The following is a 25,665-nucleotide window of genomic DNA, read 5'->3' on the forward strand; positions in this document are numbered from 1 at the left end:
AAAGAACCAACTCTTTGTTTTGTTGATTCTTTCTGTTTTTTGTTTATTCTAATTCGTTTAACTCTGATTTAATTTTAATTATTTCTTTCTGTCTGTTGAATTTTAGTTTATCTTGCTGCTCTTTGTCAAGGTGGTTCAGATGTCTCATTAATGATATCTCTAATTTGTTGGTGTAGGAACTCAGAGCTATAAACTTGCCTCTGAGTACTGCCTTTGCAGTGTCCCAGAGGAGCTGGTAATTTGTGTGTTCATTTTTGTTGAATATCATGGACATTTGAATTTCCTTTATAATCTCTTCCATGACCCCCTGTTTATTCAACAGTGTGTTGTTCAGCCTCCATGTGTTAAAAGACTTTTTTGGTGGCTTTTGGTGTTGAGTTCTAATTTTATTCCCTAGTGGTCTGACAGAATGCAAGGTGTAACTTCAGTGTTTCTGAATTTGGACAAGTTTGCTTTGTGACATAAAGTGTGATCTCTTTTGGAAAATGTACCATGTGCTGCAGAGTAAAACGTGTATTTTGATGCTACTGGGTAAAATATTCATTCAGTAGATGTCTGTTAAATCTAGTTGATCTATGCAGTTGTTTAGATTTGTGGTTTCTCTGTTGATTTTTTTGCCGATTTGATCAATATAGTGGGGATAGCGGTGTGTTAAAATTCTCAACAATTAATGTCTTTGGATCTATGTGAGATCTGAGGGAAAATAGTGTTTCTTGGATATATTTGGGTGCTCCATTGTTTGGCAATTCCATATTTAGAATTGTAATATCCTCCTGAAGTAGAGAACCCATAAGTCGTATGTAGCCACCTTCTTTAACTCTTTACACTAATTTTAATTTGAAGCAAGTTTTATCTGATATTATTATTGCAACTCCTTCCTGTTTATGGCAGCCGTTTGCTTGGTAGATTTTATTCTAGCCTTTCATTATCAAAATGTGTTTGTTTTTATGGGCAAGGTATGACTCTTAAAGGCAAGAGATAGAATTATCTTGCTTTTTAATCCAACTAGACAGACTATTTCGCTAAATTGGAGCTTTAAGTCCATTAATGTTGAGAGGTAGGACTGAGAGGTGTTTGGTAGCTTCTGCCATGCTATCCACCTCCGTGGGGGCTGTGGAAACTTGGTTCTTCCTATGGTTCTTGGATTCTCAGTTTGGGTGTGGTTTCTTAGCCATTATTGTGGTCTTGTTGGTTTTCTGTGTGTAGGCCATCTTTAAGTATTTTTTGTAGGGCTGGTTTGGTAGAGATATGTTTTTCTTTGCTATGGAAGGTTTTTATTTGACCTTCGGATATGAAGGAGAGTTTAGCTGGGTACAGTATTATTGGGTGAAAATTGTTTGTCTTTAGGGCATGGCATACAGCCTTCCAGGCTCTTCTTGCTTTAATTATCTCTGCTGAAAAATATGAGATGATTCTAATTGGTTTTCCTTTATAGGTGATTGATCTTTTCTGCTTGACATCTTTTAGGAAGTTATTCTTGGTCTGAATTGATCCTGTGTGGTTTATAATGTGACAATGGGAAGTGCTGTTCTAGTCTGGTCTATTTGGGGTTCTACAACCATCTTGTATCTGAATAGGCCTATCTTTTTGTATGTTTGGGAAGTTCTCTGCTAGGATCCTGTTAAACAAATTTCCTAGACAATTAACTTCTGTCTCTAGGTAATCCTCTGCACCAATTGTCCTCAGAGAAGGCCTTCTGATTGTCTATTCCAAATGTTGAATAGATCTATCATGTTTCTTCGATTTGTCTTGGATAGTTGTATGTTCTTTTTAATACCTAGGCTCTCTTCAATCCCTGAGATTTAATCTACTGCATGGCCTAACCTACTGTTAAGTCTTTCTACTTGGTTTTTTATTTCTTTTCCTTTTAATTGGTCACCTTTGTAGGCTTCAGATTCTTTGTTGGAACTTTGTTTTAGATCTTGTGTAAGCTTCTTTACTTCCTTAATTTGGTGTTCTCAAATCACTTAGTTGATTGGTTATGGTTTACTTGGACTCCCATTCCTGCTGTCGGGCTCCATTCAGCATTCCATTGGTGGTCTCTGAATTCTTTCAGATATCTGTTTATGGATTCCATGAATGCCTCTATTGATATTTGTCTATTCTCATACTGCTGTCACAATTCCTGTGTTACTCTTTGATTAGCTTCCTCACGTTCATGCAATTCCTGTAGTTCTCTTTGTCTTTTCTCAGCTTGCTCACGCAATTCCTGTCTCTCTTCGTCTGTTTTCTGCCTGCTCACACAATTCCTTTCTTTCTCTTTGACTGTTCTCAGCCTGCTCACGCAATTCCTTTATTTCTCTTTGTTCTCAACCTGTTCACGCAATTACTGTATCAATCTTTGAGTAGTTTCCTCACAGTCACTAGATTCCTGTTGTTTGGTTTGCCTCCTCTCTCTCCCTATCACGTTCAAACTGAGTCCTTTGCAAGCTTTCAGTCTTTTCATTCACCACGTTTACCAGTAGTGTTTTTAGTTCTTTGCGGGAACTCTCCTCTATATTATTCATTAACTGTTCTGTCACTATATTATCATGAATGAGAATTCAGATACCCACACATGCCATTTTTCTCCTGTTTTCCGGCTTGTTCTGCACACTTCATATGAAAGTGAGACCAATTTTTTTCTAAAACACTATTGTAAGGCAAGCATCAACCAAAGTCCTGTAGTTACACAGTCAAAATGGCTGTAGATACAACCTAGTTCAACAGATACAATCTATTCAACATCAAACAACTATGCATTAATGGGCTAAGAACAGCAAAGACGAATTTTTCAAATCAGAAATATTATGTTTTCGGAGAAATGTGGGGAAAAATAGGATTAGAAGCATGTGGAGAGGTTAAAGTAAATTTAACCAAGTCCTAATCTCAGAGAGGGAAAGGGATTGGACAGAATGACAGGAGAGAAATTAAAAAGAAGAAAATCAAAAAAGAAAAATTTAAATTTAAAAAGTGAAGCACTTAAAAATTATGTGACTTTAAAAAGTGATATTGAGAGAAGAAAAGGATCGGATGACAGGAGTGGTATGATAGAAAGGAGACATGAAATACTAAAAAATAAAAATTCTTAGAAGTATTTACTTGAAAATTATATGTTATAAAGATATAATACTTCTATTATAATGTTAAGCCTGTTTCTGGGTGTTTAGCCCCAAAGAAGGGCACCTGCCCAACATGTGCAACGCCCTGGGTTCGGTGCTCAGCCCTGGGGAAAAAAAAAGACCAAAAAAATGTTAAGCCTAAAAGTTTGTGAATTAAGTAATACATTTCTGGATTAATCATGTACACAATAGGGGATAAGTTCTAATAAACCATGATGGGTATTTATCTGGGGATGAGTCAAAAGAGCAGTTAAGTCACACACAAAAAAAGAAAGACAAAAAAATAAAAAAAAATTTAAAAAGGACCAAAGGTCAATAGCGATTTTTTAAAAAAGCAAACACACACACACACACACACACACACACACACACACACACCTAAAATAAAAATTAAGAGAAGAAGAAAAAATAGAAAACAATTAAAAAATTTAAAAATATGGTACCAAAAAGAGTTCTTTAATTTTTTTTGGTGGGAGGGGTGAGGAATGGGAAGATCCTGTGTCTCCACTTTGTCTGTAACCAGTCTCTTCGTGGAGTGTCTGGTCTGTTTGTGGTGTTTGGTTTTCCTGTGGCTTGATTGATTTCTTACATCAGTTTGTTTGAGCAGTCAATAAAATGCTCTGCTTTATCTAGGATTTTGTGATCCTCCTTCAGGCTAGTTCAGTGGGAGGGAGATCTGCTTTGAGTATCACGAAAGAGAAAGATGGCTGTTTCCTCTAGTTTGGAGATGCTGTGATGAGGCTAAGTTCTGTTTAGGGTTGAGGCATTTCAGCAAACAGTATCTTTTCCCTGAGGGGCTAGCTCCTGAGACACTCCCAGAGCCCAGCCTGGATCCATTCTCAAGGTGTATGTTTACTGAATTTCAATTGATTGTCTAGGCTGCTGTAGGTAGGGGCAGCCTCTGGTTCTGTTAACCCACTGAAGATAGTCACTCCTCTGGGGGGGCAGAACTCTCTCTGCTTGGGCTAGGTGACTTTCTCCTGAGTGGATCTGAGCCCGGAAGGTCAGGTCAGATTCCTGTGACCTGCTAAATGACTCTTTTGTTTTCTTCCAAGACCTGAGTTGGAGCTAGTTGTTTGGCCTGGCCATTCTCCGTATCAAAGATGATGTCTGGTGGGGTCGGGGGAGGGGTAGCCTTCCCTCCTCTGCTCCATGAGAAGGAGTGAGGGTGTCAGGATTCTACTCAGACAGGAGTCTTTGTTCCTGGGTATCACTGGTCTATGATCTGCAGGATGAATTTATCTGCTCCTTGTCAGTTCTTGTTGGTGTTGAGTAGAATCCTCTCACCCACCGCATATGGCGCTTTTGTCCTGGACTCTCTGTTGTAGATATGGTGGCTATGGGTGCCGTAGCTGCTGCCACAACCGTGGCTACTGTCAAGTGCTCAGACCTGTCTTCTTGCCTGGATCTTCCCTCTCTAGCCAAACAATGTGTACAGTGATGGCACACTTGGTGTGATTATCTAGGCTAGTACTGTTCACTGGAACACTAAAGCTGCTTTGTATGTGAGAGTTTGTTTAGCCCCCAGGTTCTCCTCTACCATCTTCCTCCGACCTCCATGAAACTCTTTATATTTTATGTTGATTGGTTATTATACAACAATTACTTTTAAATGTACATGTCGTATCTAAAGATAGCCATATGAATATTCTCATGCAGCTCTTATTTATCTGTTATGTACTTTCAGTATTATGATATTTCCCTCTCTCTTATACTCTCTCTCATTTCCTCACTTTCTCTTTCATACTTCATGTCTGCTACTTAGAATTTCTGGTGGTCTACTATTATCCTTCAGGATCCACTGGTTTGTGGGAACATGATAAAGACAATCAGTTACCCTTGACTTATTTAAGAGTTACAACAGTGATATGATGTTATTTGCCATTCTAAATGGTAAAACAACAGATCTAGGAATTCCTTTTCACTTTTATTACTATTATAAATTTTATCTCTCTAAGAATCATTGGGATGGATAAGATAATTTTAACCTGTGACCTAAAAGTACTTTTTCTTTTACAAACAACCTTTTGCTTTGAGTATCAGTGAGTAACTACATGTAATGAAACAAAGCTATCCTATGGAAAGTAGACTGAAGTTGTTCACAGGGATGAAAAACAAGATAATGGGGAAGTGAGTACAAAGGATACCCATCATAGAGCACAGATCCTCAGAGTAGTTTACCATGTACACTTTGTGAAAATGACAATGTGTTAGGAACTATAGATCAAATCACTGAACACTTGATATATATGCAAATATATTTATATATGTTTATATATGCATATATGTATGTGCCCTTTTATATGTACACATGTATGTTACCATACTCACAAATACACACATGCATATACCCATGTATAAATGCACACATGGAGAAAGACACATAGTTACAGTCAACACAAGTTTCACTAGTTGTTGAATATGCCTTAGATGGAATGCTTGGAACCAAATATGTTGAAAACGTATTTGTCTCTAAGAGTTCTTTTACCACTCCTCTTATCTCTTAAAACTGGTACGTTTTAAGACATGAGATTCGACTTGCAAAATGCAGTACAAGTGATAGCAAGTCATTCGGAAATCTCAGTAATAAAGGTCATATGGTGTCTCCCTGCTCCCCACGGAATGCTTGCTCTTGTAGACACTCTCAACAACCAAAGTAGCAAGAGAATATTCTATCAGTGTATATACTATCAGAGGGGGTTGGAGGGAGGATTTGGGTGATGTGAGAGGAAGGGATGGTAGGGGAAAAAACAAAGGATTGGGTAACAATGCTCAATAAGAAATGTACTCATTACCTTCCTTATGTAACTGTAACCCCTGTGTACAGTGTCTTTACAATAAAAATATATATTAAAAAGATACAAGGAAAACTTCTGTACTCGTGGGAAGTTGTATTTATCACTCAATATCAGTAAGGTATTGGTTTTAGGACAACAGGCATATTAAAATTTTGGCTCCTCAAACATTTTACTTGAACACAGTACATTATTTACATTAGAATGTGTCCACAACCTAGTTCAGTGTAATCGCTATGAAACGTTTTACTACATTTTATGTTTGAAATGGAAAATAAAAGTATTTGCACTATCAACAGAAACAATTTTTTTTCATTTTTTTTTGTCTTTTTGAATGCATTTTGGGGATGGAATTGGGAGAGCAGTTTTGAAAAGCTCAAATTTCATCACCAAGAGCTGTCTGCAAAATGTAAAAGGATCTAATACAGCATCTTGAATAATATGGAACTCCAAAGAGAAGTACTTGAATTGAGACATTATCAGAAACTAACCACCCAAGGAATTTTTAGAAGCGCAGCTGCTAGATTTCTAATGGAAAGCTTTCATAACACTTTCTGAAACACAATCAGAACCTCATTGAAGTGTACATGGTTTTCCCTCACCTTTCTGTCAAGCTCAGTCATTACCAATCAACATACAGCTAATATTGAATAATCCTCTAATAACAAAATGTTGATGGAATGTCCATCCAGTTTAGGTTAAGAGCGTTAACCTAGTAATGAACTAGATGGTAAGTAAATCTGAAACTGTTATAGGCTACAGAGGTTCAAGAAAAGGTAGGATCAATGGATACTACAGTATTTTTCCTGATAAGAGAATTTGAGGGCAAGTTATTTTATAATGATTCATGTTAGGGAACAAGATAACTTCAGAGGAAGAGTCAGAAAATTTGTGGGAATCAGGGCCATCTGAAACTCATTTCCAGAGTGCAAACTGATTAAAACTAGAGTATTTTTCTTTAGCATTAGAATTGGACTATCATTAGGGTGAAAGTTATGTTTCAGTTGCAGCTGTAGTTAGTGTTAGCATTAGGGCAATGGAAAGTTTAGGGTCAAACTCGAACTATCTTTCAATAACAAGTCATGTTAAAATTAGGATGAATGTGAAATAGGAAACTGCTAATTATATTAAGATTAGGATATGGTTAGTGTGAGGGTTAGCCTCAATATTGCAGTTAAGGTTAGAGTTACAAAAATAGCAAAATAATGAGTAAAACTACAAATTATTTTTAGAGAGGTGAGTTGAATCAAAGTTAGGATGAATAAATCTAATATATTTCTATGGCTTTTAGAATCCAAAGGCTATTAGTTCTATGGTTAGGGTTACTGTTCTAGTTCAGGTTAGACTTAGGCTTAGGTAAGGATAAGCTATAAGGTAAAACTGAGATTTCTGCTAACATTTTCAAGTAAAATAAGTGTGAAATTTAACAAAAATTACAGAGTTTTCCTAATTTTACTATTCAGGGTTCAATAGGGTTGAATTTAGAGTTAGGTTTCTAGTAAGGTTTAGATATATAGTTAGGGTTAGGAACTAGAGTATAATTTTAGTAAACCTGCAACTTCTTTTTGGAGATAGAGGAGTTCAGTAAAAGTTAAGATCGTGGAAACTCTGATAGCTTTCATGATATGAAGACTTGAGGTTAATATTTATAATAGGGTACGATTTCAGAGTCCAAGTCAGGGAATCTGTAGGATTTGGAGAAAAGGGCAAATAAATCATTTCAAAGACCATGAGTATCTGTTAGGATATATTTTCCATTAATTTTAGGATTGGGTTACTATTATCATCAAGGTTATTCTTAGGGTTCTGACCAGGATTAGAGTTAAGATTATGGAAATGGAAGGTTGAGAACTTGAGTGACTTACTTCCTTTGTGTCTGTATATGCACTATTCTAAGGCTTGGACTCAAGGCTTTGGTTCTATCCATGAACATTTTGCTGTAGGCTAGCATTCTACCCCTTGAGCCATGATTCCACTTCCAGATTTCTTTGGCAGTGAATTGGAGATGAGAGTCTCACAGATTTTCCTATCCAAGCTGACATTGAATTAAGATCCCAAGATCTCTGCCTTCTGATTAATGATAGGATTAAACTCATGAGCTACCAGTGCCATGGAAAATGCCTGACTTTTACTGTTTTTACTTTTGTTCAAGATCAACATTGAATTCAATATTTGATAGCATTGTTCACTAGGTAACAAGCTGCCACTTGAGCCATATCTCCAAAAATGATTATCTTAAATAGCTGGAAATCATTAAATTTTCTTCAGTTGATATGAATCATTAGTACTGTTCTAAAACTTATCCTAAACATTTATAGACCCTAGAGGCGATCTAAGCAGATTCTCATGGTTTGCTTCTAATTGCATAATGTTTTAAGAATATGATTTTTAATTATTATTTTAAGTAGCAAAGGAGTTATTAAACAAAGCAGTTTCTGCGTACAATATACCTAGATCAACATCAACCATTTCAACATTCGCATCTTTCCTCTATGCACCTCTTCCTTCACTCTTCTTAATATTGTAGGATATTTACTGGATTACTCTCTGCACTTCCCCCCTTTTCTCCTGGTCATTCTTGTACTTTTCCCCCTTCACCCCTGTTTTGACTAGCCACTTACATATGATGCAGCAACTCTAATCCTAGGCAATTACCTGAAAGATTACAAACCAGGATATAGTAACTATTTCAGCACAACAATGCTTACTGAATCAGCCCAGATACCCCTCAAGAGAGAAATGATTCAAGAAAATGTAATGCACGCACACACACACACACAGACACACACACACACAGACACAGACACAGACACAGACACACACACACACACACACACACACACAAAGGAAATCCTACTTACCCTTCAGAAAGAGTATTGTACCCTTTGTATCTCTCATTTCTCATTTCTTCTGCCTGGTATCCAATTGTTGTCGTAATGTCCCTGTACTGCAGTAAGTGACACATGCAAACTGATGTAAAAGATTTTCAGAGATTTGGCTAGCCATAGATTCCTAAATATGAGTACTATGCTCATTCTCTTTGTTTATTCATGCCTTTGAGTAGTGATTGCACAGTTTCATTTGTACCATTTGCTACACAGAAAAGAGATGAACGCACATTCATGGATATACATACATACATGGATATATCCACGCATATGGGTATATATTAAATACTTGAATTCATTTTATGTTTTTGAGAATTACTGAGCTAACAAAAATCACATGCATTTTACTTCCTAGTCAATTCTTTCAAAGCCTAAATAACTTTGTCTCCTTTGAATACATAATTTTAAAGAGAATATCACCATCTCTAATCTTTCAGTGGCCTTGAAATTAGATGTTCCAATGGGAAAAAGTTATTTAGCCAGTCCCAAATTGTGCCTTTTCCAAGTTATCAGATATTCAATCTATCACATATCCAAATAATAGAGAATGGGGACAGGTCTATATTGAGCACTCACAGTAGACAGCTCTCTGGACTTTCTCAGGAAGAGCTTTCTGCCATTGTGGGATGGATAGGGCTGGATAATATACAAACAGACATCATAGATTGAAAGTACAGATGTCCCTCAGTAGATGAATGGATCAAGAAAATGTGGTTTATATACACATTGGTATTCTATGCCTCCATAAGAAAGAATGACATTGCCCCATTTGTTAGGAAATGGAAAAACTTGGAAAAAATTATATTGAGTGAAGTAAGCCAGGCCCAAAGAAACATAGGTCCCATGGTTTCCCTTATTTGCAATATCTAGTATATGTATGAGTCAAGTGGAAAAGGTCAGATAATGTGATGTTAGGAAAATGAACCCTTAGATATGTATTTTAATGTTATTTTCTTTCATGAATGTGTTTCTAACGCATTTATAAGATTATCTCTTTATTGTTTTGTATGTCCCTCCCCCATAGTATGACCCCTGCTTTCACTATATTTGATGTCAGTATAACTTGTGGAGGAGATGGGGAAAAACCCGTTGTTTAAGGATACAGGTGGACCTGTTGCAACAATGAGAAGTACAAGTTGTCATGTCCAAAACGAGCTTTACAACGTCAGTGCGGGGGGGGGGGAAAGGAGAAGGATTGGGATTGGGGGGGAGGGGGGAGGCTGGGAAGGGATGTGAAGGGTAAACAAAGGAGGAGGCTGCAATGCTTGGCAAGAAATGTACACATTATCCTGCCCATGTAATTGTAAACCCTCTGTACAGTATGTTCACAAATAAAATTAAATTAAATTAAAAAAAAAAGAAAGTATTGTGCTAAGTTGACACCTGAGATATTGGATATTTTAACTGCATAGTATTGGTTTTCATGAATCAGTTAATCAGATTCTTTACACCATATGATGTTACTAGACTGTGGAATGCATGTTTATTGTATTTACTTTGTATAACATATTTTGAAATTTGGTATAAAACGTTCACCATTTTTTTAATATAGATTACTCCTAGTTGTCAAGAGTGAGGAAATGCCCTGGAACTTTGTAATTTGAAGTCTTATGTTGCCATGTGTCATATCCTATTTTCCTTTTACAGAGTTGGTAAAAAATTATATGTAATTTATTTTATTTTATTTTATTTTGGGTCCGGTCGTGGGGCCTGAACTCTTGGCCTGGGTACTGTCCCTCAGTTCTTCAGGTCAAGGCTGGCACTCTAACACATGAGCCATAGTGCCACTTCTGGCTTTTTTTCTCCTTATGTGGTGCTGAGGAATCGAACCCAGGGCCTTAAGCATGCAAAGCGAGCGCTCTACCACTGAGCCAACTTACCAGCCCTGTAATTTATTTTTATTTGTATTTATTATCTATTACAGAATTTGAACTCAGAGACTGGGCACTGCTCCTGAGGTCTTTTGCTCAAGGTTAGCTTTCTACAACTTCGAGCCACAGTATCAATTTTAGTTTTCAGTGATTAATTGGTGATAGGTGTCCCAAGGGGACTTTTCTCAACCTGGCTTTGAACTGTGATCCTCACATACCAGACTCCAGATTAACCAATATCACAGGCATGAGCTACCTCCACCTGGTTATACGTAATTTAAACTGTATTTTTTTGAAGTCTTTCATCCTACACTGAATATTTTTTCTTACGAGCTTTCTAATAAATATGTAATCTATTCAATTTTGAAAAGTACTGTGTACCTCACACTTATTTGTGGCATTTCTGAAATCGAAGTTTCTCTGTGTGTCAGGGTGGATATTTATGCCTGTAACATGTGCTATTGTTGAACACATAACATCTGGCTACTTACAGAACAAAGGATGTGAAGCTAGAGTAGCCAGATAAAGAACTTCCAGGACAATTCAATGGTAACTCATGTACTCTCTCTGTAGGTGAATAGGCAGCATAGAAAAGAAATTCTTATATTTGAATGTGATTGAGTGTGTGTGCACATAGGTGTTCACTTATTTATCTGTTATTATAGTTGTAGATATATTCACTAATATAAAACAATATTTCATATATATATATACATATATGCAATAACAGTTTCCAAAATCCAGGGAACCACCTCCATGTGCATCGCTTTCCTTTGTTGCTCTCTGGGTAATAAGAATGTAACGTGGAATTGTCCTGTTGTAGAGAAATTACTCAGAGATTCAAACATTTTTCTTTTAATATGTTGCTTGTTCCTAACTCTAAGATTAGGAAGTCTGTTAAGATATATGTTATATTATAATAAATTTAATATATATAATGTATAATTATTATAAATTATATTTCATATAAAACCTGAGAATATTATATATTTATAAGGAAAAATACAACAAACGTATCAGTCCATACTTTCCTAGCCATGATTAGCTTCAGTACAGTTAAGCACATTACATCTCAACAGGAAAATTCTACTGAAGTTCTGATCCCCTTGAGCTAGATAAGGAGAAATCCTGTAAAAGAAGCCTCTCCTCAATTATGAGAAAAGATATGTTTGGAAGGTTAGTTTAGTTTAGTTTTTTTATTTTTTGACCAGTCATGTGACCTGAACTCTGGGCCTGGGCCCTGTCCCTCAACTCTTCAGCTCAAGGTTAGTGCTCTATCACTTGAGCCATAGCGCCACTTCTGGCTTTTTCAGCTTATGTGGTGCTGAGAAATCGAACCCAAGGCCTCATGCATACCAGACAAGCATTCTACCACCGAGACACTAATCCAGCCCAAGTTTGCAAGTTTTTGAGAAGAGGAATTTGGCATTTGCTTTGCATCTTTGATTAGTCATGAATAGATATTATTTGGCTCCAAATTTTGTCTCCTTATAGGTTCCCTAAACAGTTACACATCAGCCTCATTCCATCACATATCGTTAAGTCCTTCTTTTATTTCTTTTTATCATTATTGTTTTGTTGTCATTGTATTGCTGATCCTGAAGCTTGAACTCATGGCCTAGGCAGTGTCCCTGAGCTCATTGCTAGTGTTCTACCACTTGAGCCGTGCACCACTTCTGGCTTTTTCTGTCTGGACATGCTTTGAATCATAATATTCAGATCTCAGCCTCCAGGGTAGCTAGGATTACAGTGTGAGCCACCAGTGCCAAGCAAGTCCCTCTCTTTTAGATATTATTCTAAAAGCCTCCAATGCAAGGTCACTCCTAAGATAGTAAATGGAACTATGCCAATAGTTCCTTTAATTGTTCTCGCTGTGGTGTTTCTTTTACAAATTATATTGAAATTACTTCACTGTTCTCTTCCTAATCCATGATTCTAGATGTTTTAGTAATAATTAATTAAATTTAGCGACTATAAACCCTAAATCTCTCAATTATTAATTTCATTTGATTCTTTCAATATTATTATTTTTCAATACAAATATGAACTTAAACTCACCTTCTTGAATCTACCCCTTGGCATGAGCTGTGCCTGGGCCTATTCTACCTCAAATGCAAGAGGTTGGCAAAAGAATACCCTACAGCATTCCTGCCTAAGAGTGAGGACAAGTAGTTGCGTGCCTAAAAGAAGCAATGCATTCCTGACATGGGAAGGGGTGGGAGAGACAAGAGCCTAGAGAGCAAACTGGCAGTCACAACATTTAACAACTTCTCCATTGGGGACACTGATCTCCTGCAAAGTGGCAGTGATATCACTCACCTAGTGAATTTTCATATATGAAGGAAGTTGTCATGTCTCACTACACAACTCACTTGTAGTCAAAGAGAGGATCATTCTTTTGTGTCCTCCTTAGGCCCAGTCTCATTTTATCTCCATCTTAGACTTTGCCCAGACTCTATTCCTACCAGAAGGTCCCTGATGAGGAGGAATGTGTGATCTCTTGGCTTTTGATTAGCCCTATGGGAACTGAGGCCACTTTTAATTTTGTTCCTGTTCATTCTGACAAGGCTGTGGTGGGTGGTGGGAAAGCTCATTCTCTGAATTGTTCCCTATTACCAAATCTCTTCAGAGAAAGTCAAGGAATGACAGATTCTGCCTGAGGGAGTGAGTTTCTGCATTTCCAAAGAGGTCAATTAATATCTGATTATGAGGCCCACGTGGTGGTCCTTCCCCAGATCCTAAAAACAGGAGTGGATGTTACCTCAGACACCAAGCCATCCTCATAATTCTTTAGCTCTTTCTCATGAAAATAAAGGTCACAGGAGTTGAGTTGAGAAACAAGGAGAATTGAGAGTAGCAGAAGAATCATAGGCATGGGGAGGAATTAGAAACACTGTGTGAAAAAAAGGGCTCAGAAAATCTAGGAACACTCACATCATTTGGGAATCACATCAGAGGATTCGGGAATAAAATTAATGAATTACTACCTAAATTAGTAACTCCACTGCTCTGACTACATTACAAGTGTTCTCTCAAAAGTTAGCTGTACTAATTTGATGAGGAAAAAGGAGCACATTGTTTCCTCACAAAGTTCTACTAAGTATCTTCTTCCATAACCCAGGTTGTTCTTACCCTCTACTTGTCGGTTACTTTCCTTTGCTGGATTCAATCAATGACACTTGAAAGAGTTATCATCTTCAGACATGTAATTACATTTTGTTTTAATCCATTTGTTAAAAAATAAAACAAATATTGGGGAAAATATGTCTATGCTATATTTTCTTCCATGCCATATTTATTTGATGTTATTAATAGTTTCATTTTTAAAACCTGAGGAAAATGTTTTGTTACTGTTAGCACTAATTAGTTGCACCTTTTTTTTGTATTTTTCCATATCTGTATATTTGTAATTAAGCTTCTAACATTGTCTTTTCCCCCTACTGTTGCCTTCTTAAAATTGCTTCAAATTATAAACTCTATATGATGATCTGTATGTGTTCACTGATATACTTAAATTTTTATCTAATATGCACATTTTATATGATATTTTCATCCTATTGTAACTGCTCTGAAATCAATATGGAAGTCAAAACGCAATGCCACAAAACCAGTGAAATTAAGATTAGGTATCTATCCAAAAATATGTAGCAATAATATAGTAGAAACATCCACTTCTCTTATATACCAAAACATGTTTATAGCTAAGAAAGGTGCATTTTCTTTATTCTCTCTTTATGGAACATCCAGGTTGATTACACAGCTTGGTTGTTATGAATATTGCTGCCATGAACATATATATTCATATTGATTTATATTCTTTCAGTATGTATCCAAGTTGCAATAATGGTCTTCAATATATTTGTCTTTTTTGTATCGTGTAAACTTCCATTATGATCCCCATATGGGTTTCACTAGTTTACAATGCCACACCACCAAACACAGTTCCTGATTTATTTCAACCTCTCCAGCAGTTTTTTTTATTTGCGTGGTGATAGCTCTTCTGGTGTGTAAGATGGGATCTCAGTGAATTTCCCATTTATTTTCCTATGTATTTCCTATGTGGATAAGAATCTCAAAGATTTCATTTATTTACTAAACATATTGGTATTTCGTTCTTGATCAGTGTCTTTCTTTGTCTTTTGGTATTTGATCAATTTTTAAGTTTTATAATATTTGTTTTTTTCCCATTCCAAATACTCACTTTAGTAAAAAGATTTTTTTTCATTACAGTGGTGTATTGCTTGGATATATTGATTTTGTGAAGGCAAAGGGAATTTGATATTGTTCTCTCATTCAAATTATAAGCCTATAAAAATGAAGTGAACCTGATTAAATGAAGTTCTTTCTGCACATTTTCTCCGGTACAGATTTCTCTGATCTAAGAAATGTATATTTTATGTCATGCTGGATGCCTATCTAAGTCTGTGTTTGGATGATACAGTAAGAATTGCAGAATTTGCCACATAGATTTTGGAGCAAAGGCTTACAGCTGGTAACTGGGCAATGATTCAGAAGACAGCTGAGGCTGAAGCTATGATCCATTCTACCTGTGTTCAGTTCCCAATCTCTTGTAATACACCCCTCACTTCCCATATGGTGGTTTCTTTTTGTATCCAAAAGGTTTCTGGAGCTTCATGTTATTCTGGCCTCCTAGTAGGCCAACATGAGGGGGAGTGAAAGCAAGCAAGGCAGATATGGCAGAGGAAATTATTTTTTTAATTGTGTAAATACCATACAGAGGGGTTACAATTACATGGGCAAGGTAATGAGTACATATCTTATCAAGAATTGTGGCTTCCTCCTTTGATTCCCCTTCCCATCTCTTCCCAACTCACCACCCCCACCCCGTGGTCCCTCCTCAGACCCCCCCTCCAACTAAAGTTGTAAAGTTCGTTTTTCAACATAACGTCTTGCACATCTCATTGTTGCAATGGATCCACCTGTACCACAATTTAAACAATTTGGTTTTTCACTTCCCCTGCACAAAGTATGCCAATATCAAGTGCAGGGAATACAGGGGGCATACAGTGGGGGATGGACATAAAAAGCAACAAAGAAATCATCTTATAAATATGATAGAAACAATCACAAGAAAGAAAAAAATTGAATTCTTATGTTGGGGTTCATTTCGCCTAACATCAACTTATCTGACAGTTTCTGCTTGTCTCAGACATGTACTAGTTATTCAAAATAAGAGAAACCATGAGACCTATGCTTCTTTGGGCCTGGCTTACTTCATGTAAAAAAATTTTTGGTCGGTTTTGGGGCTTGAAATCTGGGCCTGGGCACTGTCCCTCAATTCTTCAGCACAACTCTAACACTATCCCACTTAAGCCACAGTGTCTCGTGCAGGTTTACTGCTTATGTGCGGCTGAGGAATCGAACGTAGGGACTCATGCATGCAATGCAAGCACTCTACCACTCTACCACCTTCCCAGCCCTGGCAGAGGGTTTTTATCTGAAGATCCATCACACTTGGGAGCTTCTGGCTGAAAACTCCAGAAAGACAAAAGTGAAGAAACACTTAAGAGAAAATGTAAAACAGAAAGCCACAATGTTTAACCCTAAAACAAATTTCTAGGATAAGGACACTCAAGAATTGGTGTCACCTAAGGAGAAAACGGAAATATTCAGGAAGAATGAGAAGGAAGTGGGAAGGAATAGAGAAAAAGAGACCTAGACTACCTAGAGCTGGGTCCTCAATGTGAGCTTAATTTTACTGGGGAAACCAACCCCAAGGACGCAATACCTTACAATTTTGATTACTCTCTCTCATGCTACAAAGCCTAATCCAGATCCACTTCCACTCAGCATGGTGTCCATTCTGTGATCCAGACTGACTGCTGGAGGTTCCCAGGGGATGCAAAGAGTGAAAACCACAGGGTTAAAGCTCAGAAAAGACACATGCCATCACTTCTCACATGTCATTTGTCAAAGTAAGTTCTACAACCAAGCCTGGTATCAATGGGGATGGGAATAGATATTGAGAGCATTATAATAATATCTACTATTATTATCATATAATAATCTAACATCTATTGTTTCATGAAAAGGAGAGAGATAGCGTTTCTCCCTTTTTAGGTGTATAGGACAGGAGAATCTATAGAATGTTCTTCAATTGGGGGCTCTCTGAATCTTTTCTCCCAAGATTGTGGCTATGAAGTTTTGGGAAGGAGAATTACAGTGGAAAAGTGAGTTCTCAAGCTGGGTACTGATGGCTGACACCTATATTCCGAGCCTGAGATCTGAGGGTTATGATTTGAAGTCAGTCTGGGCAGGAAAATCCATGAGACTCATCTCCAATTAAACAAAAAGAGCCCGAATTGGATCTGTGGCTCAAATGTTAGAGCATTAGCTATGAGTGGGTGGGGGAGACAGAATCTTGACCCTGAATTTAAACCCAGGAGTGGGGGATGGGTGGAAATGTATTCTCAGTGCATGAAATCAAAGTTGTATGGTCCACATCACTATTGATGTTAACTTTGGGGTAGAGTTGATCAGTTTTATTCTGGAAATGATTTGTTCCACTCTTCTCTGTCCTGTATTCTTTAAAAGAAACAGCTTTGAGCAATCTATACCTAAGATGTGTGGATTGCACTGAAGCACTGGTTTCATTTTTTTTCTACTTACAAAATGATACATAAATAGTGTACAAAGGAGTTTTAATTTAATATGTCGGTTTGTGAGTACATCTTGATCGATGTCATTAATTTGATCATTCTTCTCTATCTCACCCAACCCCCCCCCCCTCCATTTACGTGGTCACATTTTCACACATGTACATTGAATATTAAGACTGGATTCTCCCACTGCACCAGTTTGGCAAAGAAATTTCTTCCTTGTACAGGCAAGGAAGATGAACCTGAGGACTACAAGCCCAAGACAGCATAGCTATTACTTTGCATCAAGATTATTTGACTTACAAAATCTTCACCAAAAGAAGCATTATAAAAAAGAACATGGCCAGGAACTAGAAGCATCTATCTTTGTGTGTGTGTGTGTGTGTGTGTGTGTGTGTTGGTTCTGGTGCCTGAGTGCTGTCCCTGAGCTGCTTTGCTAACTGTTAGCACTCTAACACTTGAGCCACAGTACCACTTCCAACTTTATGGTAGTTAATTGGAGGTAAGAATCTCATGGACTTTTATCCTGGCCTCATTTTAACCCACAATCTTCAGACTTCAGTTTCCTGAGTAGCTAGGATTGCTGGTGTGAGCAACTGGCAGCTAGCAAAACATCTATTAGTTACACATGTGGAGCAATTGGTCATTTGATACTGGTGACACTCAACCTTGCTAATTAGGAGGCAGAGATTTATAAGAATGATATCATGACCAGTTTTGACAAAAAAAATTCGTAAAAAACTACAAAAACAAAGAAAGTTAGATATAGTGTTAACTCGCTATGTGGAAGCCATAGGTAAGAGATCATTGCTCAAGGGAGGCTTGACCTGAAAAATAATCTAAAGTGGTTAGAACTTTAGCACCTTCAAGCACCAGTAGTGCCAAAGGAAAAAGAAAAGAAGAAAACAGAAAATGAAAGGAAAGGATAAAAAGGAACTATTTGCAATTCATTCGTGGTTTCATTTCATTGGATACAAGAATTGAGAGTATTTTGTTAATTGTTTTAGGATTCAGGCCTGTCTAATATAAAAACATTTATTTCAGGTAAATATTGTATTATTACTATTTATTAACTTATTATTAGACATTTAGGTTTGGAGATTGAAATCATGGTTTTGTATATATTAGTCCAGTTCTACAACTTAGCTGTACCCAAGCTCTCTTGTATAGATTTGAAAATTGTTTATGAATTCAATAGTTAGCAATTCTACTTTTCATCTTATATTTTCTCTCCCACCTTTTCCCCTATGTATTTTAGTTTATGTGTTGAAAACTCCTCAATTTTATCTTCTAAATTTAGAATTTTGCTTTTGAGTTTACAGAGAAGTCAGTTATTTGTGACACCTTTTAAAATTATATACAGGTATATGTATTTCATATATATGATTGATTCTTATAGTTCATTGCAATAAGCAACATTTATCTGATAATGTGCACATAGCTATTGAGCCATTGTGATCCTCTCCTAAGAATAGCTTCCCTTGTTCTTGCCATGTGAATGCTTAGAGTGCTGTTAATCATATCCAAGTGTAATTATTTGTCGTTTACTATCTATTAGATAAACTTGTGGATGTATGGGCTTATCTAGTTATTAGAAATGAGGAAAACCATGCAGCATATATTTAATTGGATCTGGCTTATTTCACTTAATACCATTTTCCCCCCAGTCTTTCCATTTCTTCAGAATGGGGTAATGACATTCTTTCCCATGGAAGCACAATACAACAGAATTGAAGATCCAGAAATGAATCCCCTCCTATAAGCACATAATCTTTGATAAGGAAGTCAGAAACACAGGATGGAAGAAAAACAGCCTCTTCAAAAAATTGGTTTAACTGGCTGTACACAGAAAACTGAAATTAGATCACATTATATCCTCCTGCACCAGAATCAATTCCAAATTGATTGAAGAGCTCAATGTAAATCCAGATGCCTTAGGAATCTTACAGGAAGAGTTAGGGGAAACATGAGGGCTCCTTGGAATAGGTCAAAATTTCCAAAGTAAGTCTGGATAAATGGGATTACATCAAACCAAATCAATCATTTGTCAGGCTCAAAAGCAATGAAAAAAAGAGATAGTGTAGCACAGATTTATTAGGGAGCAAACCTACAGATGAGAGCCTCAGCCAATGGTAAACCCTTTCTCCCTTTTCTAACTAGGTTAATTATTCTGGGTTTACATGAATATAAGTATTTTCTGATGGGGATTAGTCAGAAAACAACTAATGCTAAGACAGAGATAGTATGTGAAATGAGTTGTAGCTGGAGAAAGGGAGGGATTAAGGCACGGGTGTCTAGTTCAAAGACTTGGCTTGGTGCCAGCTAAGTAAGGTATAGCTGCACAAGGGAAGGGGAGTAAAACAGGAGTGGTTATAAACAAAAGCACTGGTCTGAAGCCTCAAAATAAGGACCGCAGTCTGTGTGGACAAAACAGTCTCTAACAATAAGTTTTTTTAAAATTAACAAGCATGATTTTAAATTTTTGCAGACTGGGATGGTATATAGTCACAGGCAATTTCTCCTATGTCAGGTATGTTCAATCTACTCTTTCACATATTACCCAGTAGCCAGGTTTCAACACAAATGACTACAATGAGACTGTACAAATGAGGCTGTGACTTTCCCCTCTTATGAATCAAAATTCTGTCAAATGATTTATGTCTTCCAGATGTTTACACATTTCTCATGATCTTTTTTACTATTTTGTCTTCATTATTGATAATCATAGTACATTTTGTTGTTGTCTTGTGTGTATATGTCATTTTTAGGGCTTGAACTTGATGTTTAATGGTCTCCCTTGTATTTTTTGCTCATGGCTGATGATACTCTATCCTTGAGTCACATGCTTACCTTCTGCTTCTTGCTGGATAATTGGAGATAAGTTTTCACATTTTTGTATGTTTGGACTGACATTGAACTATAATATTCAGGTCTCAGCCCCCTGAGTTCTAGGATTGTACATATGAATGGCTAACACCAATCTTTGCTTTACTATTATTTTAATTATGTGGTAGAGGAAAGTGGAAGTATATTTGTGTTAAGTGTGCAATTTTCAAATACAAGTTTGAATCAACTTGATATAATATAACTGTTATCAATTTTACCAGTTAAATCATGAATAATACACATTACCACAGAAATTTAATTGAAAACAAAAGGCATAATTGTTTTCTTAAAACAGTCAATGAAACCATAAATTACTTTCACTTTACAAATCATGTTTTATTTAACTTAAATTAGGTGGACCCATTGCAACAATGAGATGTACAAGTCGTTATGTCCAAAAATGAACTTTACAACTTTGGTGTGGGGGTGTACCGGGGAGGATTGGGGGGGCAGGGGGAGGATGGGAAGGGGAAACAAAGGAGGAGGCTAGGATTGGTAAGAAATGTACTTATTATCTTGACCATGTAATTGTAACCCCTCTGTACAGTATTTTCACAATAAAAAATAATATAAAAAAAGAAAAAGAAATAAACTGCAAAAAATTTGGACAGGGTGCTAATATACATATTTTTCCATCATCACCTAACACATCCTCCTTCTTCCTTCCTAGGAAACACACCCAATCAATAAAAGGCATAGATATTTGGCTCTTGACCTTAGAAATGGAAGCAGAATGTTATGGATGTCTGAGATGATCATTAATAGTGTTTTACATAGTAATGTCACATGCAACAACCTATGAGTCCTGCAGGTCTCCTTAGTGATGTAATAGGATGTCAGCTTTATTGGACGTAGTATTGTTTTCCACTTCCTTTCTACCACCTGACCTAAATTATAATACATATTAACAGACAGAAAAAGTAATGCCATCTTAAGAAAGTCCCATTGGAACAAGACGTTATGTCGAAAAGGGAACTTTACAACTTTGTGGGGGGATGGGGGGATCGGTGGGCAGGGATGGTAAGGGGAAACAAAGGAGGAGGCAACAATACTTGATAAGAAATGTACTCATTACCTGCTCATGTAATTGTAACCCATCTGTACTGTATTTTCACACAAAAACTATTAATATGAAAAGAAAAGTCATTTAGGGCTCGGGAAATATGGCTTCATTGCATGAAACCCTGGGTTCAATTCCTCAGCACCACATAAACAGAAAAAGAAACACTGGAAGTGGTGCTTTTCCTCAAGTGGTAGACTTCTAGCTCAAGAACAGTTCACGGTCCCTGAGTGCGAGCCCCAGGACAGGCAAAAGAGTCATTTAGCTAGTAAATGCAAAATAAAGAACCCATACTTGGAATATATTATTGCTGCTTCCAAGTGATACCTAACAATAGTCCTTAATTCATGTACTTTACTTATATTAGAATACTGTGTTGAACAAAAAAATGTTTTGTTAATAGGTCATGGCAATTAATGCCAGGAATGTGCTTGGATGTCAGGTGAAGTTTAATTCTGGAAATTGAAAGATTCCAGGATTTTGTGTGCTCAGTGCTAATCAGAAAGGGAAAGGTAATTTAAGTGAGATTTAGAGATCTTTGTGGCCAGTCATGGCACCAAAAATGCAGATGCTAGTTAACATTTGTGACAGAAGAGAAGGAATAACTCCAAATGGAAGGAATAAATTGTAGTAATTAAGGTATAGCAGAAACCGTTCTAGGGAACCATTTTTGGTTATTGAAGAACTAATTATAAACTAGGTTTATTAATCATTGCTTTTATTATTCTAATCACTTAGGCTCTTCTTAATCTCTGTGTGATAAGTTGTACATCCTTCTATGCTGCTCTTTCATACCTGATCTCCTTTGCTTTCTAAAAATATCATCTTTCTCTATTTCTCTATGAACAATTTCTGATACTAAATCCACATATGCAGACATCAGACGATGCTAATGTAAGAGTCCCATAGCTCATGAGTTATTAATGTAACAACATGGAAAAAGAGGGCATATTTATTGCTACCTCAATTTTCTGAAAAGCTGAAATGTCACATCATTTGATTCAAATTTCCATTCTTTGCCTACAGAGTGTCATTAAGTGCACATAAATGCAAATATGAGCCAGGTGCTGGTGGCTCATGTCTGTAATGCAAGCTACTCAGGAGGTTGAGACCAGAGGATTGTGGTTCAAAGCCAGCCAGGTCAAGAAATTCCATGAGACCCTTATCTTCAATTAACCACCAGAAATCTGGAAGTGGTGCTGTAACTCAAGTGGAAGAGCACTGGACTTGAGCTGAAGAGCTGAGGGACAGCACCCAGGATCAGAGTTCAAGCCACACGACGAACAGAACAGGTGTAAATATGACTTTACGTTTCCTCAAAAGGAACAACAAAGTCAATAGTAATCTTCCCAAGCAGAGAAAGTAATTGCAAAATGACTTTACACTCGCAAAAATGTTTCAAGTTTAAAAGTCGATAATCCTGGAAAGATAAAACATAAGAATATAAGGAAGTCTGGGAAGTTCAGGTTGCATCAAGCCTAGGCAGAACAGTCTTTGTGACATTATCTAAAATTAACCAGCCAAAAGCTGCATTGGAAGAATGGCTCAAGTAATTGAATACTAGTTATGAGCAAGATTGCCTAATAAGAGCTTGAGTTTTTTTCATACACACATACAAGCATGCATATACACACAGAGACACTTATATGTGTAAACACACATAAGAAACAACTTTCAGAATGTGTAGAAAAGTCAGAAAATATATCCTGAGTAAGACTAGAACAAGTAATAATTTTTAATATTAGAAAGTCCTCAAGTGAACTTTCCCCAAAAAGGTTGAGACTATTACATAGGTAGGGACCAGAGATAATAAGATAGTCAACTACTTATTATTAAAGTGATCAGTTCCATGGAGGAATGAATCAGAGACCCCTGCAGGTGCATCTGAAAATGTTCATAACCTCTGTCAAATGTTCCGTCTTTGAAAATTGTACATAAACAGTTTAAGCACTTAGTCTAGTGGATAAGATTATCAGAGAAGTTCAGAATTGCTAGCCTGTTTCTAGATTAAATAAATCATCACACTATGGCAGGGCAATGTGATACAAGCCTGGAAATTTAGCACTCAGACTAAGACAGGAGATTAGAGAATGAAATTATGTAGCGATATCTTCCCTGGAACAGGTAGTATAATTTTCTCTCAATAAAACAAACCTAACAACAAGAAAGAAATATATAGTTTGAAGTTTGGGCTAATTGTGTCACTATGTTTTGAGAAGTCAAGTTTCCTTTTGAAATGCAACTCATATATCATCCTCAGTTGTGTTTTAAATGCTCTCTTCATTTCAGAAAATGCCTAGATGCAAAATGGCTCATGATTCCCAACTAAAAATTTGAGAAAGTAAGTATCATTCTGTTGGATTCCAAAGAAATGATGAAGGATTACAAAAACTTAAGCCTGGAGAAATGGCAAAGCTCATCTAATGTAGGACTTTGTAGACCTGGCTAAATTAGAATTTACATTTAAAATAAATTTTTTTTGTTTGTAATTTCATATTCGATAGGATACTACAAAATGGTTTTCAAGTAGAAGGTTTAATTTAGAAATGCACAAATGATTCTGGCATTCTATTTGCCTGGAATATTCTTTTAACTGAGGTATAAATAGAACTTAATAGATAATACCAACAGTTCATGTATAACATGATAATGTGAATAATCTAGACAGTTGCCAACAAATGGATGCTATTAATTTATAAATTTAGAAAAAGCAATTTTTTGAGACATTGGTGTAACATGGTGTGAAGAGAGTAATTGTGTTATATCTTTTTTTCTTCTACCTATACATAACACAGGAAGAAATTTCCTTAATTACGGACCTCTGTATACAATTAGAAAAATGCTAGGTTTGAGGTTTGTTTTTATTTTGTTTTTGTTGTTTATTTTGTCCTAGGGCTTGACCTCTGGGTCTGGGCACTGTCCCTGATCCTGTTTTTGCTCAAGTCTACACCTCTTCCACTTGAAATTCAATGCCACTTTTGACTGGCTTTTCCTGAGCAATTTACTGGAGATAAGAATCTAAGAAAACATCTTTCCTGGGTGAGCTTTGAACCATAATCTTCAGATCTTAATATTCAGATATTCAGATCTCCCGAATATCTATAATAGATAAAATGATAATAATTGTGGGGCAAGTGTGCAGCAAAGATGGTGCTGAGAGGGAGTTGAGTAGGCAGAGTCCGATTTGTTTATATTTAGTGCGTAAATAGCTCCTGGAAGCTTAGGTGCATGATAGGGTGTGACCTTTACAGTGATTAGTTGGTTCCTTTTCCTCCCCATGCCACCCGGTCTTTTTTGCTTTTAAAAAGTGCTTGCTGTGTGTTAATAAACGAGTTCCTGCTTGACTTGACTCCCTGCTGTGTCTGATTGTCTCCTGGGTTAAGGGAAGCTTGGGAACAGGCAAGCGGCGCACTTACCTTTCCTCAGACCCCGTCCATCTTTCATGGGATGAAGACCCAACATCAGAAGCCCAACTTGGGCGAGAAAGAAAAATATACGGGCTGAGGCTAAGCGGTCTCTCAGGGTAAGTAAAACCCTTAGTATGGGTAATGCTATTTCACAGAAGAAGAAGGAGGAGGCAACATTAAACCTAGAGGGAGTAAAGGGGGACTTGGGAAGTGAGAAGGTAAAGGAATGGGTCAAATTCGACTGAGAATGCACTGAAACATGCACAGTGGAAGTCAAAACAAGGGTGAAGGTTACCCCCTCTGACTTGGATGCCCTGACTTTCCTAGGCTTCCACCCTATTCCTCCGATTGGGCCAGAGATTGTGCCTTAGGAGACCTGTGCGAAGGACCTGCAAGACGCAGATCCATACCGACCTTCCATTGAGGGGCTGAAGGCTGTAGAAGAAACCTACTCGGAGGTCTGCCCTGTAAAGGAAGTCCCACCTGGGAGCCCAGAACCTGGGCCACAGGATTCACTTCCCCAACATATCCAGTCAATCTTTCACCAGGAGCTAACAGGCCCTTGGAATGGTATCCATAGGAAGCTAAGGATCTTAAAGAGATCCACAAGTTGGTGGCGGTGAATGTCCTGAACTCTCCTTGGGCCCATACCCAATTACAGGACATTGCTTATCACCCATGTGTCCCTAAGGACTGACTGGATGTGGCCAAAGCCGTCTTCACCAGTTCTCAGTTTATTAAATGGTGTGCTTTCTTTAAGGAGCCATGCAGATTGTGGGCGGAGAATAACTGGCAGGTTCAAGCCGCAATACCTATTACTTATGAAGTTTTAACACGGATGGGGGCAGGGTGCTCCACTGGGGTCCAACAGGCCACAATACCTGTCCCGTACTATGACCAGGTGAGGCAGGAAGGACTTGCCGTGTGGTACAAACTGGATGATGGGCCCACTGTGTCCCCCATAGCAGGAGTGAGACAAAAACCTGGTGAGCCTCTACTTGAGTTTATAGCCCTAGTCCAAAAGAGTATTAATTACA

Source organism: Dipodomys spectabilis, unplaced genomic scaffold (assembly GCF_019054845.1).
Source record: "Dipodomys spectabilis isolate Male_0828 unplaced genomic scaffold, ASM1905484v1 ptg000312l, whole genome shotgun sequence".
NCBI classification, from domain to species: Eukaryota; Metazoa; Chordata; class Mammalia; order Rodentia; family Heteromyidae; genus Dipodomys; species Dipodomys spectabilis.